Raw genomic sequence first — 16,699 nt, 5'->3', positions numbered from 1 at the left:
CAACCCTGGGTCAGAAAGATCCCCTGGAGAAGGAAATGGCAACCCACTCCAGTATTCTTGCCTGGAGAATCCCATGGACAGAGGAGCCTGGTGGGCTACAGTCCATGGGGTTGCAAAGAGTCGGACACGACTGACCCACTTCACTTTCACTTTCTGTCTGTCTAGGCAGACTGTAGGTGTGGTCTCAGCTGATGCGTATTAGGGTTCTATCTGTACATACTCTCTGTGGCTGAGCTCTTGTAAAGGGCGTGTGCTTCCTCTAGACTCATTCTGATCTTTATTTCACAGTGTTGGAACTGCTGTCAAAAAGAATGCAAGTGATAGTATCTGTCGGTAGGATATCCTTCTAGCTGTAAGAACACAGATTTTACAGTGATATACACACCTTCAAGGAAATGATCAAGGCGTCTAGTAGTCTGTGCTCCTACTGCTTAGTCACTCAGTCTGTCTGACTCAATGCTGCCCCATGCACTGTAGCTTACCAGGTTCTTCTGTCCATGGTATTTTCCAGCAAAAACAGTGGAGTGGGTTGCCATTTCTGTCTCTGGGGGATCTCCCAGCCCAGGGATGACCCTCATCTCATGTCTCCTGCATTGGCAGGTGGGTTCTTTCCCACTGGCGCCGCCTGGGAAGCTCCCTGGGAATCTCTGCCAAGAGGCAGAGAAAGATCAATGAAAGTCCTTAGTCTTTGTGAAGAGCATCATAGACATCTTTGCCACTGAGGATGGGTTGATCAGTAACTCAACCAAGTAACTTTACCAAGTGGTGGTTGGTAAAGGTTACAGCCAAGGGTGGGAGCTGGGCGGGTGCACTGCGCATGGTCAGTCGGTCTTAGTTCTCTGGTGAGTCCGCGATTGACGAAACTTTGCTAAAAATGTCTAAGGAACAACCAACTCCATTTATAAATCCAGAAACTCCTGGATATGTTGGATTTGCAAACCTTCCCAAATCAAGTTCATCGAAAATCAGTGAAAAAAGGTTTTGAATTCACACTAGTGGTGGTCAGTGAATTGGGTCTCATAAAATTGATGCTCATAAACCTCATCTTGCTGACTGACCTCTACCCAGAAAGAGTCTTACCTGGAGCTGCAAAGAAAATTGCAAGAACTCTTCAAATTGAGGCTTCAACTGTTGAAACTGAAGAGCAAGGATCAAGCTGCGTCTGACTATGCTGGACACACTGGGCTTCGGGAACACCATCAACTGCAGGGACTGCTTTAAAACAGTCATCTCCTACATCGATGGCAGTTTGAACAGCACCTGCAGGATGAGAGTGGTCTCAACAGAGGCACATCATCGGTAACAGGGTGCACTGCTGCTTTTACCTCATTTCCCCTTTCAGACACAGACTTCAGCCGTTGGATGTTGCGTTTGTGAAGGCAATACATAGCAAGGTGAACACTGTGCCTGTCATTGAGAAAGGCTACACGCGCACACTGAAGGAGCAGGAGCACCTGAAGAAAAGGATTCTGGATGAAATCGAGGAGCATGATGTCAGAATCTATCAGTTACCTGATGCAGAGTCTGGTGAAGATGAAGATTTCAAAGAGCAGACTAGACTTCTCAAGAGCAGCATCCCTTTCTCTGTGGTTGGATCCAATCAGCTGATTGAAGCCCAAGGCAAGAAGGTCAGAGGCCGCCTCTACCCTTGGGGCATCCTGGAGGTGGAGAACCTGGAGCACAAGGACTTTCTGAAGCTGAGGACGACGCTCATCACTCACGTGCAGGATCTCCAAGAGGTGACCCAGGACCTTCACTATGAGAACTTCTGATCAGAGAGGCTCAAGAGAGGTGGCAGAAAGGTGGAAAATGAGGACATGAATAAAGACCAGATTTTTCTGGAAAAGGAAGCTGAATTCCACCACATGCAAGAGATGATCACCTCGATGAAGGGGCAGCTGTAGCTGCAGGGCAGCAACAGTGATGGCAAGATCCACGGGCACCACGTGTGAGGAAACACTTTGCAAGATAAATATTCCCATGAGTAACACAGCTGCATATTTGCAAGACTGTTGGAGGGGTGCCTGTCCACATTTCATAGTGCCTGTGCCTGAGAATGTATTTATTTTTTTTTTAACTTTTGATGTGTTATTTTGTATGAAGTACCTTAACATTTACATTACATTGTGATGTTATACTTGATATTTTGTGAAGTGAACTGTCCATCTTCCTTCTTCTTCCACTTGAAGTAACCACTAACACTGGCATTGGTTCCCAGGGACCAGTCAGCACGTATAGTTAGTAGGTGAATTTGGTTTGACTGGCCTAACCGACTAATCATGATTTACTTCCAGAACATTCAGATTTTTGAGAATGTTCCTGAGCAGTAGAGACATGAACACAGAAGGACAAGCTGCCTGGGTACGAGGCCATTTCTCACCAAGCCCTGGCACCTGCACAGAAGGACAAGCTGCCTGGGTACGAGGCCATTTCTCACCAAGCCCTGGCACCTGCACAGAAGGACAAGCTGCCCGGGTACGAGGCCATTTCTCACCAAGCCCTGGCACCTGCTTCCCTAACCTTGCTTTTGTCTGAGCGCAGCATGTAAAACCAGTTTTGCTGCTATAACTCCATACTCTTAATTCATCTGCACATTGTCTGTTTACCAAATGAAAAGAAGTCTAATTAGATACATGTTTATACTTAAATAGCTTTTTCACAAACAGGCTGTTGGGGTGAGTTTTTTAAAACATCTTCGAATTCTGAGGTCATTTTTTTAACTCCTGGTTTGGCTTCACTTGGACTGATCCCGTCCTGAATGGTTTTCAGGCAGACAGCAGTGTGTGGCCTGTCCCATCCATTTTTAGCCACCATGGTTTCCTTCCTTACATGTTACACAGACTTGTCCATAGGTGGCTTGAGAGTGAAGGCTCTTTCAGACTTGCTCCGTGGGCTGGCTGACGGCTGTCACTGTGCTGGCTGGTTTCCTTGCCCTGCGGTTGATCAGTCCCCAGAAGTGACACATGGAAGGAGACTGGAGCGGGTGGGTGCTGGCTCAGCGTTCTCATCCCACTAGAGCCCGGGGGCTGACGTGGAGAAGCGCTGAGCTCCAGGGCTGAGGCCACCCAGGCAGGGAGGGAGATGGTGACAGCCGGCCAGGTGTGCTGCAGAAGGCCGTCTGGTGTTCTCCTGACCGCCCTTGTACTGCTGCCTGATTGCGAGCGGTCAGAGCCATAGCAGTGTACAGGTTTAACCAAGTGTTCCATGACTTTAGGGTACCTCCCTGCAGGACCAGTTATTTGGGTTATTTTGGCATTTATCAACTATGCTAGTAAAAGCTGTCATTTAAAAAGGGGGCGGGGTGGCAGTACTCGAAAGCGGTAGAGGTAGTAAGCCTGATATAGTCTACTTAGTGCCAGGTGCCACCTGATGGATGCATGGGCGTGGGTGGACCTACGCTTTCAAACCCCCTTTTGTTTTGCTGCCCCAATCTAAATACCTTTGCTAATAGATAATCGCTCTTTTACCAAGAGATAAAACTTTACCTATAAAAATGTATTTTGAAAACTTATTTTACACAGCAATTTTGTGTCCATTGAAACTAACCTTTTACCAATAAAGCACTACTGTTTAGATATTTAAAAAAAAAAGATTACAGCAGAGAAGAGATTTTCTAAAAAGCATGTAAAGGTTGCTGTAGTGCTGTGATGGGAACAAGTACCCACAGGGGTGGTCCTGTAATGACCTGTACACTGTGATTCAGTTAATGCTAAAGCAGACAAGCACATACTAGTTCTTTGATGGAAATAACTAACAAGAGGGCAGATGATAACTTCCCTATAAACATCCACTGTGGTAACCCTAAATTGATGTCCTTTTTTTATTGTTGATCTCTACCAACTGCTACTCACATTACTGCTCATTAGCTGTCTTCTCACCCAGAATGAAATCAGCTTTGAGAAGATGTGAATGTTTAAGAAATTAATCAAAAGATATCCTTAGAGCCTGGACTCAGTGAATCAGTCAGAGTAAGACAAATTATTGCTCAAATGCTGCTTTTCATCCTGTTCACTAATAAAAACAAATGCTATAAATTGATTATTTATTATGTACCACAGTGTACTGTGTATGTTAGGCCTGGCAAAATGTCATTTCCACTTTCTTTGGATTATTTAATTGTGCTAATCAAATTTCAGGTTCTCTGGTTCTAAATGGAAGATTCATTGTTTTTGTCTCTTTGCAGTCCAAATAAAGACTAGAGTCCCAAAATATTAAAAAAAAAAAAAAGTCCCTTAAGGCACTCAAAAAGAAAGAAAGGATACAAATGATGTGATCAAATGAGTCTGAAAAACACTAGCCACATATCTTTTTTGAGTTTGAAATTTCATATAAAGTAGAGCAGTGGCTCAGAGAAATCTTGGGCCAAAGAACTTTTTCTTATTTCAGCTTACACTTTTACTTTTTAACTTATTCAACTCACTTTTGCTTATTCAACATAAGAATTATACATAAAGAGCTAACGTTTATTGACGGGGACTCTTGTCCAAGGTATTATTTTATTGCCTATCCCAATTTTGTTTCACTGTAACACATATTAACTGTCTGATAAACGATCACCCATTTAAGGGAAACAAAATGTGTACACCATGTATGACTTGTGAACCTCATGGTCTGAATCAGCACTACCCAATAGACAGACAATAAATCCAACAGATAGACAACCACACTATGTGATTTTTAGTTTTCTAGTTAAATGGGCAAAAAAAAAAAAAAAAACCCTCAGGTGAAAATAATTTTAGTAATAGATTCTACTAACCTACTGAGCTTCCTTGGTGACTCAGACAGCAAAGAATCTGCCTGCAACTCAGGAGACCTGGGTTCGACCTCTGGGTTGGGAAGACCCCTTGGAATAGGAAATGGCAACCCACTCCAGCATTCTTGTCTGGAGAATTCCATGAACAGAGGAGCCTGGTGGACTACAGTCCATGGGGTCACAAAGAGTCAGAGATGACTGAATGACTAACACTTTCACTTCACTTATTAACCTACTAGGTATATTAATATTAAAAATATAAAAGTTATATTAAAATATCTTCTTAAAGATACTTTACATTTTACCATTTTTTCCTACTCAGTCTTCAACATCCAGCACGTATTTTGCACTTAAACATTCTGCAGTTCAGACGGCTCCATATCAACAACTCAGTAGCCGCATGTGGCCAGTGGCCACTATTCTGGATGGTGCAGGTCCTTCCCAGGATGGCCTCAGCGGGAAAGCCTTCCCTGAGCTTGTTTCCAGGAGTTCTGTGTGACCAGTTCTCCTTGACTCCCGTCAACTCATCTGGAATGCAGATCAGTTGATAAGAGACCTGTAGGCACACATTTTCTGTTTCTTTGATTGTTTCAGCTGCATTCAGCTCCAGTATCAAGTTTTCCCAATGGAGAGGGAGCACGATTGGGTAAATCTTCATGAGTTAATGAAAATCAGCAGGAAGATATCCATAAACCTCGTTTAACCTTGTCAGCATAACATTTAATTTTACTTAGGGTAGGCCCTTGAGTGTGCTGGAAGCCTGACAGTTGGATGTGTGATTTTAAAGAAAGGTATTTTGCTGGAACATTGTTCTGGTCTTTGCGGGCTAGAAAAATTTCAAATGCAGTATAATTTAAGCAGGTATGTGTACAGGTATTTATGGAAAATAGCTGATAATAGTCATAGACAACCTTTCTTTGTTTTTCATGGGCCAAGCCCTATTAATATTCAGTATCTCTTTTAATTGTTACAATTCTATTAATTGCCTCATCGTATAGATAAGAAAACTAAGGCTTAGTCAGGTTAGGAAATTTTGACTGATCTTCCACCATTGTGAGTTGTGTTCAATGCTGGAACCCATGCTGTTACAGAACATGGGATCCCTGTGTGCTCTTCATTGAAGAATTCACAACCTTCCAGGATCTGAATGGAAGCTGAGTTTGGGTAGTCATGGTAGGATGGCTGTAGACCAACTACCGCAAGAGAATGTGCTTCAAGGAACATCTTCAAGGAATATCTTTGTCACTGAGGTGTTAAAATACTTTCTTCCTTTCTGTAAATGTGATGGTTATAACATTTCTTTTCTAAAAATCAGGGAATAGTTTGAACTTAGGCTGGGAGAGTCAAGATAATTCTCTGAGTCTACTTTCAGTTTATCCAGACCCTGCAATTTCAACATGATGGCTCTCTCTGTTACCAGAAATTGTGGCTCTGACAAGCTCCTGCTGCAGTCACTTCATTAATCTTACTCTACCAGGACACCTGTTCACTACTGTGCAGTGTCAGCTGATATCATGCGGTAATTATGTTGTTAATTCATGGGCTGATGTTTTCCAGACTGAAGCATGGCTTCCTGTAGGCAGTGATCTGGGAAATCAAATCGAGGAAAACATTGACAGTTTGCTTCTGCCAGCTTGGGAATATGGCATGAGTTTGGGTGGAAAGAATTTCATTTTGTGAGTGTGGTGTTTTTCATTGGGGCTACTATTCAGCACAAGTTCTGTTAACTGACTGGTGGTACAAAATATGAATTCTTGAGTGAGATGACCTAAACGGAGCTAGGGTCTAAACTCTGGCTCCATTCCTTAGTTTGGGATCTTGAAATTGATTTGCAGATAGTAAACAAATTATAAAAATAATAAGCAAAGTGAAAAAAGTGATGGGGAACATTGAAATCCATGATCACACTACTCAGAGATAAATGTGGTAGGGCTTCCCTGGTGGCTCAGATGGTAAAGTGTCTGCCTGCAATGCGGGAGATCTGGGTTTGATCCCTGGGTTGGGAAGATCCCCTGGAGAAGGAAATGGCAACCCACTCCAGTATTCTTGCCTGAAGAACCCCACAGACAGAGGAGCCTGGTAGGCTACAGTCCACGGTGTTGCAAAGAGTTGGACACGACTGAGCAACTTCACTCACTCAATCAATACTTTGATGTAGAGCTCTTCATATCTTTGTCTTGCTGTGTGCATATATGAATTTTCTAAAAATGGAATTATACTATGCATCTTGTTTACAACCTATTTTTATCATTTGTGGGTAAATTTTTATCTGTTAATAAATGTTTCTCAATAACAAATGACTTCATACTTTCTTAATGACTACATACTACTCTGCTGTACGGATGCACTGTAATGCATTCAGTCAACACCCACCTCTGAGCATTTGGTGCTTTTTCTGTGCGTGTGCCTTGGCAAATAGCACTATGATGAAACTATCTTATGCCTAAAGAGCATGCAGCTCTTTCCAGTGTTGGTCTCCGTGTAAAGCGCTGAGGATGGTCACGATCTGCAGCTAGGAGGTGAGAGCCAAGGTGGAACTGTCACCACTTCCTGGACAGAGGAGGAAGAAGAGCAAGGCTGTTCCAGGAAGCAAATCTAAGAGTGAGGGCAGATGGAGTAAAGGATATGATACAGACAACAGGCAAGGCAAGCCAAACCGGAGATCCTGCAGATGAGGACTAGGAAGAACTTCCGTTAGCAGCACAGACTTTCTCTGTGTTGCCCATTGCTGGAACCCTTGTCTCTTTGAGGCTGTGACCCTGTGCCCCAAGCTGTCAGAGAAGGTCCAAAAGCTGTGTGAGTGGGGGCATCCAGGAAACATCCTTGAAGTAGACACTGTAGGTGATAAATATGATATATAAATACAAATAGGCCAAGAGGAAATATGAAAGTGTTTTATATGGGAATACCACATGGATGGCCTGGTATGACTTCGACCTGTGAGCTTTGAGAAGCTAGCCGTGCAGGTGTGTGGTTGTAACCACTCCTCAAAGCTTCTGGTAGCTATATGTGAGTACCTTTGCAGTGAGGAGCCTGCCCAACTTGCTTGCCCAGAGAAGTGGAAGAGAATGGCTGATAGATGGATATCAATGTCCTTGCCTTAAAAAAAAAATCATCAAAAGGACCTTGTTTAGAGGGCTTCCCTGGGGGTCCAGTGGTTAAGATTCTTCACTCCCAATGCAGGAGGCCCAGATTCGGTCACTGGTCAGGGAACCAGATCCTGACTGGTCAGCTGAGAGCTGACATGTGCTGCTGCAGCCAAGACCCAGTGCAGCCAGATACAATTTTTAAAATATATTTTTAAAGAGATGCCATCCAAATTAGTCTGACCTCCCAGAATAGCACTCTACTTAATATAATTATACATTAAAATAGGGCTTCCCAGGTGGCTCAGTGGTAAAGAACCTGCCTGCCAATGCAGGAGACACAGGTTTGATCCCTGGGGCGGGAAGATCCCCTGGAGCAGGAAATGGCAACCCACTCCAGTATTCTTGCCTGAAAAGTCCCATGGACAGAGGGCAGACTACAGTCCATCAGGTCACGTGACTTAGAGTCGGGCATGACTTAGTGATTAAACAACATTATAATGAACAAACTGAAACATCGTATTAGAGCATTGGGTCAGAATTAAGCCAGCAGTGTACCTACCTCTCACAGAGACAGGTAAGAGAAAAAGCATCACCTCCTCCTTCAAAGCCTCTTACTTATGACCAGAAGGAAATCCCCAGTTTTCCCCCAAACACTGCCTCTTGTTAGGTGGTTTCCAATCTTTTTCACCCATGGTAAACAGTGTTATAATGAGACTGTGCTATTCCAGCTCGGTTGTTCTGTTTTAACTAATGGAATTTCATTGTATTTTTGCCGTAGGGATTTGAAGCAGTGGGTAGAACCATACAGGGCTTAACTGATAAATAATAAATGCCACAATGCCCATTAATCTATATTTGGAAGCAGCATTTCCCTTGCTCTTTCCAGGTTCTGACATTTACTTGTACACTTTGTCCCTGACTATGTAGGTTTCTATAGTTGCCTTTTCTGTGGAATCATTTTCTTTATTTAAAAAATTTTTTTAAACTTTTTATTCTGGATTGTAGTATAGCCAATTAATGGGCTTCCTTAAAGAATCCACCTGCCAATGCAGGACACATGGGTTCGATGCCTGGTAAATCCCATGGAAAATCCCATGGACAGAGGAGCCTGGGAGACTACAGTCCATGGGGCTGCAAAAGAGTCAGACATGACTTAGCGATTAAACAGCAACAAACAGTTGAGTAACAAGGTTGTGATAATTTCAGGTGCACCTCAAGGGGACTCAGCAATATGTAGACATGTATCCTTTCTCCCCCAAACTCACCTCTCATCCAGGCTGCCATATAACACTGAGCAGAGTTCCATGTGCAAGTTCCAGTAGGTCCTTGTTGGTTATCCATTTTAAATATTAGCAGTGTGTACCTGCCCATCCCAGACTCCCTAACTATTCCTTCTCCTCAGCAACTAAGTCTGTGAGTCTGTTTCTGATTTGTAAATAAGTTCATTTGTCTGATTTCTTCTTAAGGAATATATATATTTTTTAGTTTCCAGAATCAGTAATGTATATTTTTTTACACCACTTTCTCAGTAGGGAAGAAAGATCATATGTGTGAGGTCGAACTTGTTTTCTGTATTTTGCCATGAAAATTGAGAAATTCAGTACTGCCTCTGCACCCCCTTTTTTCTGACTGCCCTTCCCAGCCACAGCAGAGAGACTTTTCGTCTGTGTCCCTCACCCTAAGTGGTGCGGGCCATTATGACTGTCCTTTGGAAGATCGTTTTCATTGGCTTCCCAGAGGTGTCTTACCTGTTGGGCTTTTATACAGTGTGATGCCCTGCCGGGGGAACTGACAAGCGGCAGCATCGCTTTGCACGGCCTGGGCTCTGAGCAGGCTGTCGGACAGCTGAGCCCGGCTCAAGGAGGACACAGGAGTCCTTGCACTGCGATTCCATCAGCCTTTAGCCCATGGCTTTCATTCAGCAAAATTCATCAACCAGCATTGCGCCTGACTTCTGGGGGCCAAGCGCAGGCCCTTGATGACTGCTCGCTACATTTGAATTGAAGCAGCATTTGCAACTATTTATCATAAAGTGTTGAGACAGTTGGTTACAGATCCCCATATTAAGATGACATTGGTGACAACCTTGACGTGCAGACTGTCCTCTGTTTCAGTCCTGTGACCCTCTGTGCAGGAGTGTGCTGGGGCGTGGCTCCATCTGTCCGGGAGCAGGGCACGGACCTGTTAGAGTGCAGCCAGGCGAGGACGGATGCCTGAATGGGGTGGCGCTGGCGCGTGATTGCGCCGCAGGGTGCGTGCTCCGCCCGCAGAGCCTGCGGCTTCAGAACCTGCTTTATGCACGTGGAGGGTTCCGAGCACCCCGTCGCCCATGGGGTCAGTTGGTCCTGACAGCTTCTCCCATAGTGCTGAGGAGGTGAGGAGCATTGAATCAGGAAACGTGCAGGGGGCTTTGGGGGTCTGACTCCCTCCCCTGGCCGGCTCTGCAGCCTGGAGAAACCACAGTGCGCCTCTGAGCCTGAGTCGTCTTCAGAGTCCGCCGCAGAACACCATGCGTGGCCATCTTCTGGGCTATTGTCAGCTTCCGTTGAATAAGCTCCTCCTGTTCTTGGAAATGCTCTCTAACTTCCCTGTCTGCTCCTGGAATAGAGGACGGGCTTGGAAGTATTTGATGATGGAATGAACCAAAAGTACTACACGGATCATTCTGGTCAAACCTTTTCAAATTCGAGCAGATGCGGTCTCATTGCCTTCCTGCTCATTTGAGGGGAGAGCGAGTGCCTCACTTGCTCAACTTGGGGAACAGCCAACACTGGTGTGATGTCACCATGCATTTCTCTGGTGAAACATCAAACCCACGTTTCCAAGGCGGTCCAGAGGATCAGGAACAGGAAGCTGGCTGATGCAGGGATGTGTTTCTGCAGTTGCTTCAAATGCTGGTTGATCTTGAACTTTGCATGCCTGGTCTGCAAGCCTGGAGCTCCTTCAAATTATGATACTAAACAAGAAGAGCTACGGTAGTGCAAGACAAAGAAAAAATATGTTTTGCTTTGTTTTGTCTTTAGCCCAGGGTTTATTGCTGCCAGAGACCTACTTATCAGCCAACTTTGAAAAGCAGCTGTTCTCTGTCCTCGTTTTGCCTCCAGTGATGCCTGTCTTGGATTCTTGGGCACAGCTGAATTTTAGCAGTGCTCTATAAAGTGAGTCCTGGGAAATGGATTTTGAATCTCTTTCAGAGGTTTGAGAAATGGAAGCGTAAATACTGAATCCACACATTAAAGGGAGAACAGATAATTAAGCTCGTGTTTGTTCCCCGGCACTTGTTGCTGTGCTCTTATTTTCTAGTGAATGAGTGATGTGTTTCAAAGGGAGGTGACACTTGGGAAATCAGGTCTCTGCTGAATCACAGCACCGGTCTGTTCACTGTCGTGTTCGGCACGGGTCCGACTCCGACCCACAGGCAGGCGGCAGGGCTGGACTAATTACGCAGCTGTCAGAATCACACAAATGGATGTGTTGGGAGTGCTGCGGCCTTACTGGGAGTGTTTGTGGGTTTGGATCTCACTTTTTTAACAGTGATCTTTTAGCAGGCAAGAGCGCACGCATGTGAAATTGACAACTGTCTGAAAACAGTATTAGAAAGTATATCTGTCTGTATTTAAGGTCCCATGATACAGAGCGTGCTTGCTACCAATCCAAAGAACCACTGCTAGTGAGACAAATAGATGAAATGTAGAATCACACTGCGAGGCAGGGACCTTTACACCTGCAGAAACATGCTCATTCACACACAGGACGCGTGCACCCAGTATTTCCCCTCATTAGATACGTGCTATGGATGTTGTAAAGGTAAAGCATTGTGTTATAGGTACATAGGGCTTCCTGGGTGATGCTAGTGGTGAAGAACTCGCTTGCCAGTGCAGGAGACACAAGAGACTTGGGTTCCATCCCTGAGTGGGGCAGATCACCTACAGGAGGGCATGGCAGCCCACTCCAGTATTCTTGCCTGGGGAATTCCATGGACAGAGGAGCCTGGTGGGCTACAGTCCATGGGATTGCAAGAGCCAGACACAGCTGAAGCACCTTAGCACACACACACCCATGGTTACATTATGGGAAACTTCATGTTTTTCTGTGAATAACGGAGGGAATGCCCCTCCTGAGAAGCCATCACCACTGCCCTGCAGATACATTGTGAAGTCACCCAGAAACCAAATAGCAGGTTCTTTTTGTCCTGAGCTGTAAGGACCAGAAAAATGTTTCAAGAGCGATGCCATGCCTCACCATACTGCAGCCTGTTGTTGAAGGAGCGATCAGTAATACCGATCTTGTCTTTATTTCAAATTTTGATACTTTATCATTAAAAATGCTGCCTTAGGGCAGTGTCTGTCTAGACTATGGTGGCTTTTTGGGCACCCACTTAAGTTTCATAACTGGGACAGGTCCCTTGCTGGTCTCACCCAAATCCTGGCCCCTTGGAGGCTCCTTTGCATCTTCCTAGAAGACAAGAGAGCAGACGTAGGAGCCTCCCTGGTGCTGGCCCGCCTACCACTGTTTTCTCCCTCTCCAGTGGGCCTGGTTGTGAGATAGTAATGGAATTGGAGTGTAGTCCTCACATCCATAGAGTTAATGGTCTGGAAGTAATGATAGACAAAATCAGAGTAAACACATTTATAAAGTCAGAGTAAACACATTTATAAAAATTAGAGTAAACCCATTTATAAAAATTAGAGTAAACACATTAATAATTTGTTTTTACAGAATGCAAAGCACTGTCTTTTAAAAAAAAAAAAAAACGTGCATTGTGATGTGAAAAAGAACGGGGGTTGTGAGGATGCAGACTGTCCTTTGGAGCAGAGTTGGGAGCAGCCATGTGGGGCAAGGGGGCCTGAGGAGGGGATGACCGAGTGGGGAGGGGACCCCAAGCAGGGGCGCTGGTGGGTGAAGAGCTAGCTTTAAGGGGAAACAGAAGGTGGTCTTTTCAGAGAGGGGCCTGGAGTCTGAGGCACAGACCAGAGGAGCGAGGCCTTTGAAGGTTCAGGTTGGAAGTCGAGGTAAGGGAGCACTGCGGTATAAGGTCGCCTCCTCTGAGGCACAGGCGCCCTCCTCTTGGTGCGCCCACAGCGCCCGTCATGGCACTCGTCACAGCCTTGTTGTTCAGTCACCAAGTCGTGTCCAACTCTTGCCACCCTGTGGACTGCAGCACGCCGGGCTTCCCTGTCCTGCACTGTCTCCAGGAGTTTGCTCAAACTCATGTCCATTGAGTTGGTGATGCCATCCGACTGTCTCATTCTCTGTCGTCCCCTGTTCCTCATAAGAATGTGGTAGGTACTTTTTCATGTACCTAGTCTAGAAACTCCACAAGGACAAGGAATGTGACTTAATTGTTCACTGGTATTTCTTGTATCTACTTGGAGCTCATTAAGCATTTTGACATAACTAATCTTTAGTGCTCAGGAATACATGCTGGTAGCCAGAGATTAACCTGGCTGAGAATAAAACCAAGAAGCCACTTGATATACTCCCTTTGGGACTGAGGTATCAGTCTGTCCAAAAAAGCTTTGGGACTTAGGAAAACTCTTAGCTGTATCCACTGAGAGCCTTAGGACAAGAATCCTATACTCCCAATTCCATGAGTATTTTTACATTGTATACATTTTCTTTTTCATTCTCTTTCCCTTTGCTTATAAAGCAAATGCCTGCTCACCTTAGCTTTAAGATTTTATCTGGGATATTAAGGCAGATTCATCATCCTTCTATGTTTAGAAATGGCAGAGGAAGGCAAAGCAGATAAACAAACAGCAAGGCAAAGAGAGAACCCAAGGGAGAGTGGAGGACCATGTCGAGAAGTTCTGAGAAGTGCAGCCTCCTCCCTTTTTATTCTCAGAGAAAATCTAGGATGCTTTGTGCCTGTTTTACCCAGAATGATTCCTTTGTTCATGCTGGAGAGTTCCAAATCTAAATTATTAGTTAGCTTTCAAGTTTGAACATCCTGATGCTGCAATGACTAACTCTTCTTTATGAATGCTTTTCATTAAGAATTGTGTTTTATAGCCAAGATGTAGAAACAACTTAAGTGTCTGTCAGCAACAGGCAAAGAATGATGGGCAAAGAAAACATAGAAGACCCTGATGCTGGGAAAGACTGAAGGTAGGAGGAGAAGGAAATGACAGAGGACCAGAGGGATGGCATGACTGACTCAATGGACATGAGTTTGAGTAAACTCTGGGAAATAGTGAAGGACGGGGAAGCCTTGTGTGCTGTATTTCCTGAGGTTGCAAAGAGTCGGACACGACTGAGCGACCGAACAGCAACAACAGTAAGCACCTGGCAGGCCCCAACAATAATATATGTCTCCAGATACAGGCAAGCGTTGGGCTAGGGTAAGAGGGGTCACCATCCTGATTATAGTTAACAATACTGTGAGGTGTACTTGAAAATCACTAAGATAATCTTAAAAGCTCTAACTACGCATACACATGCATCATCATTGTTCAGTGATCGCTCAGTTGTGAAAGACTCTGCGACCCCATGGACTGCAGTATGCCAGGCTTCCCTGTCCTTCACCATGTTGCAGAGCTTGCACAAATTCAGGTCCATTGAGTCAGTGATGCCATCTAACCATTTCATTCTCTGTCATCCCCTTCTCCTCCTGCCTTCAGTCTTTCCCAGCATCAGGGTCTTTTCTAATGACTCAGCTCTTTGCATCAATTGGCCAAAGTTGTGGAGTTTCAGCTTCAGCATTAGTCCTTCCATTGGATACTCAGGGTTGATTTCCTTTAGGATTGACTGTTTGGACCTCCTTGCAGTCCAAGGGACAGTTGGAGAGTCTTCTCCAACATCACAGTATAAAAGCATCAGTTCTATGGTGCTCAGCCTTCTTTATGGTCCAACTTTCACATCCATACATGACTACCAGGAAAACCATAGCTTTGACTAGATGGACCTTTGTCGGCAAAGTGATGTCTGTGCTTTTTAATGTATCATGTAGGTGTGTCATAGCTTTTCTTCCAAAGAGTAAGCATCTTTTAATTTCATGGCTGCAGTCATCATCTACAGTGATTTTGGAGACCCCAAAAATAAAGTCTGTCACTGTTTCTATTGTTTCCCTTTCTATTTGCCATGAAGTGATGGGACTGGATGCCATGATCTAAGTTTTTTAAATGTTAAGTTTTAAGCTAGCTTTCTCAAAGTTTGTGTGTTTGTGTGTAAGGCAATGGCACCCCATTCCAGTACTCTTGACTGGAAAATCCCAGGGACAGAGGAGCCTGGTAGGCTGTAGTTCATGGGGTCACTCACTAAGAGTCGGACACGACTGAGCAACTTCACTTTCACTTTTCACTTTCCTGCATTGGAGAAGGAAATGGCAACCCACTCCAGTGTTCTTGCCTGGAGAATCCCAAGGATGGGAGAGCCTGGTGGGCTGCCATCTATGGGATCGCACAGAGTCGGAGCGACTGAAGTGACTTAGCAGCAGCAGCAGTACACACATACATGTTGTTGTTCCGTCGCCTAGTCATGTGCAACTCTTTGTAACCCCATGGACTCGGCATGCCAGGCCTCCCTGTCCCTCACCATTTACCAAATTTTGCTGAAGTTCATATTCATTTCATCAGTGATGCCATCCAGCCTTCTCATCCTCTAATGTTGTCTTCTCCTGCCCTCAATTTTTCCCGGCGTTAGGGACTTTTACAGCAAATCAGCTGTCCACATAAGCCAAAGTACTGGAGTTTCAGCTTTAACATCAGTCATTCCAATGAGTATTCAGAGTTGATTTCCCATAAGATTGAATGGATTGATCTCCTTGCTGTCCAAGGGACTCTCAGGTCTTTGCTAATACCACAGTTCAAAGGCATCAGTTCTTTGGCATTCTGCCTTCTTTACAGTTCAGCTCTCACAAACATACATAACTACTGGGAAGACCATAGCCTTGACTATACTTTGACCTGACTATACTTTATATAACTTTATATATATATATATATATACACATATATATATATATATACACTTTATATACTTCATACTATACTTGACTATACTCTGTCAGCAGAGTCATGTCTCTGCTTTTCAACACACTGTCTAGGTTTGTCCTAATTTTCCTGCCAAGAAGCAATTGTCTTTTGATTTCATGGCTGCAGTCACCATCCACAGTAATTTTGGAGCCCAATTAGAGGAAATCTGTCACTACTTATACCTTTTCCCCTTCTATTTGCCATGAAGTAATGGGGCCAGATGCCATGATCTTAGTTTTTTTTAATATTTAGTCTTAAGCCAGCTCTTTCACTCTTCCCCTTCACCCTCAGAAGAGGCTCTTTAGTTCCTCTTCACTTTCTGCCATTAGAATGATGATATCTGCGTTTCTGAGGTTGTTGATGTTTCTCCCGACTGTCTTGATTCCAGGTTGTAACTCATGCAGCCCAGCGTTTCTCATGATGTGCTCAGCATACAGGTTAAACAAACAGGGTGACAGCAGACAGCCCTGTTGTACTTCTTTCTCAATCCTGAACCAGTCAGTTCACCAGTTGGTGAACCAATCACACGTACATACAAGCACAAAAAACAGAACCATGTGAGGTGATGGATTTCTTAATTAACTCTATTGTGGTAATTATTTCAAAATATAAATATGTCAAATCATCAGGTTGTGTACCTTAAATCTACATTTATCATATTCCAGTTGTACCTCAATAAAGCTGAAGTGGGGAGAATTGTTTTAGAAATTGAAATTCCAATAAGATATATTAGGTTAAAAGATTGCTTGTTTTATTCCCTGGCCAGCAAAACTTCTAACACATTATGCTCTGTTTTGTCTCAGAAAGAAATACAATTTCCCTGCAACCAAATCTGTTGTCCATTTGGCATTTTTTATGCCCTTTATACGGAGAAGACAATGGCA

At 44.3% G+C, this 16,699-nt stretch overlaps 1 protein-coding gene and 1 pseudogene across 5 annotated transcripts in view; both read left to right on the top strand.

Annotated features, from left to right (window-relative positions):
* FAT3 (FAT atypical cadherin 3) overlaps positions 1-16,699 on the top strand; it is an 801,654-nt gene that overhangs the window by 270,053 nt on the left and 514,902 nt on the right. The gene's annotated exons all lie outside the window — the stretch shown is intronic.
* Positions 831-15,826, top strand: LOC139180635 (septin-2 pseudogene; annotated as a pseudogene).

The sequence above is a fragment of the Bos indicus genome, chromosome 29 (genome assembly GCF_029378745.1).
Source record: "Bos indicus isolate NIAB-ARS_2022 breed Sahiwal x Tharparkar chromosome 29, NIAB-ARS_B.indTharparkar_mat_pri_1.0, whole genome shotgun sequence".
NCBI classification, from domain to species: Eukaryota; Metazoa; Chordata; class Mammalia; order Artiodactyla; family Bovidae; genus Bos; species Bos indicus.
This window is presented reverse-complemented; position numbering and strand designations above follow the sequence as displayed.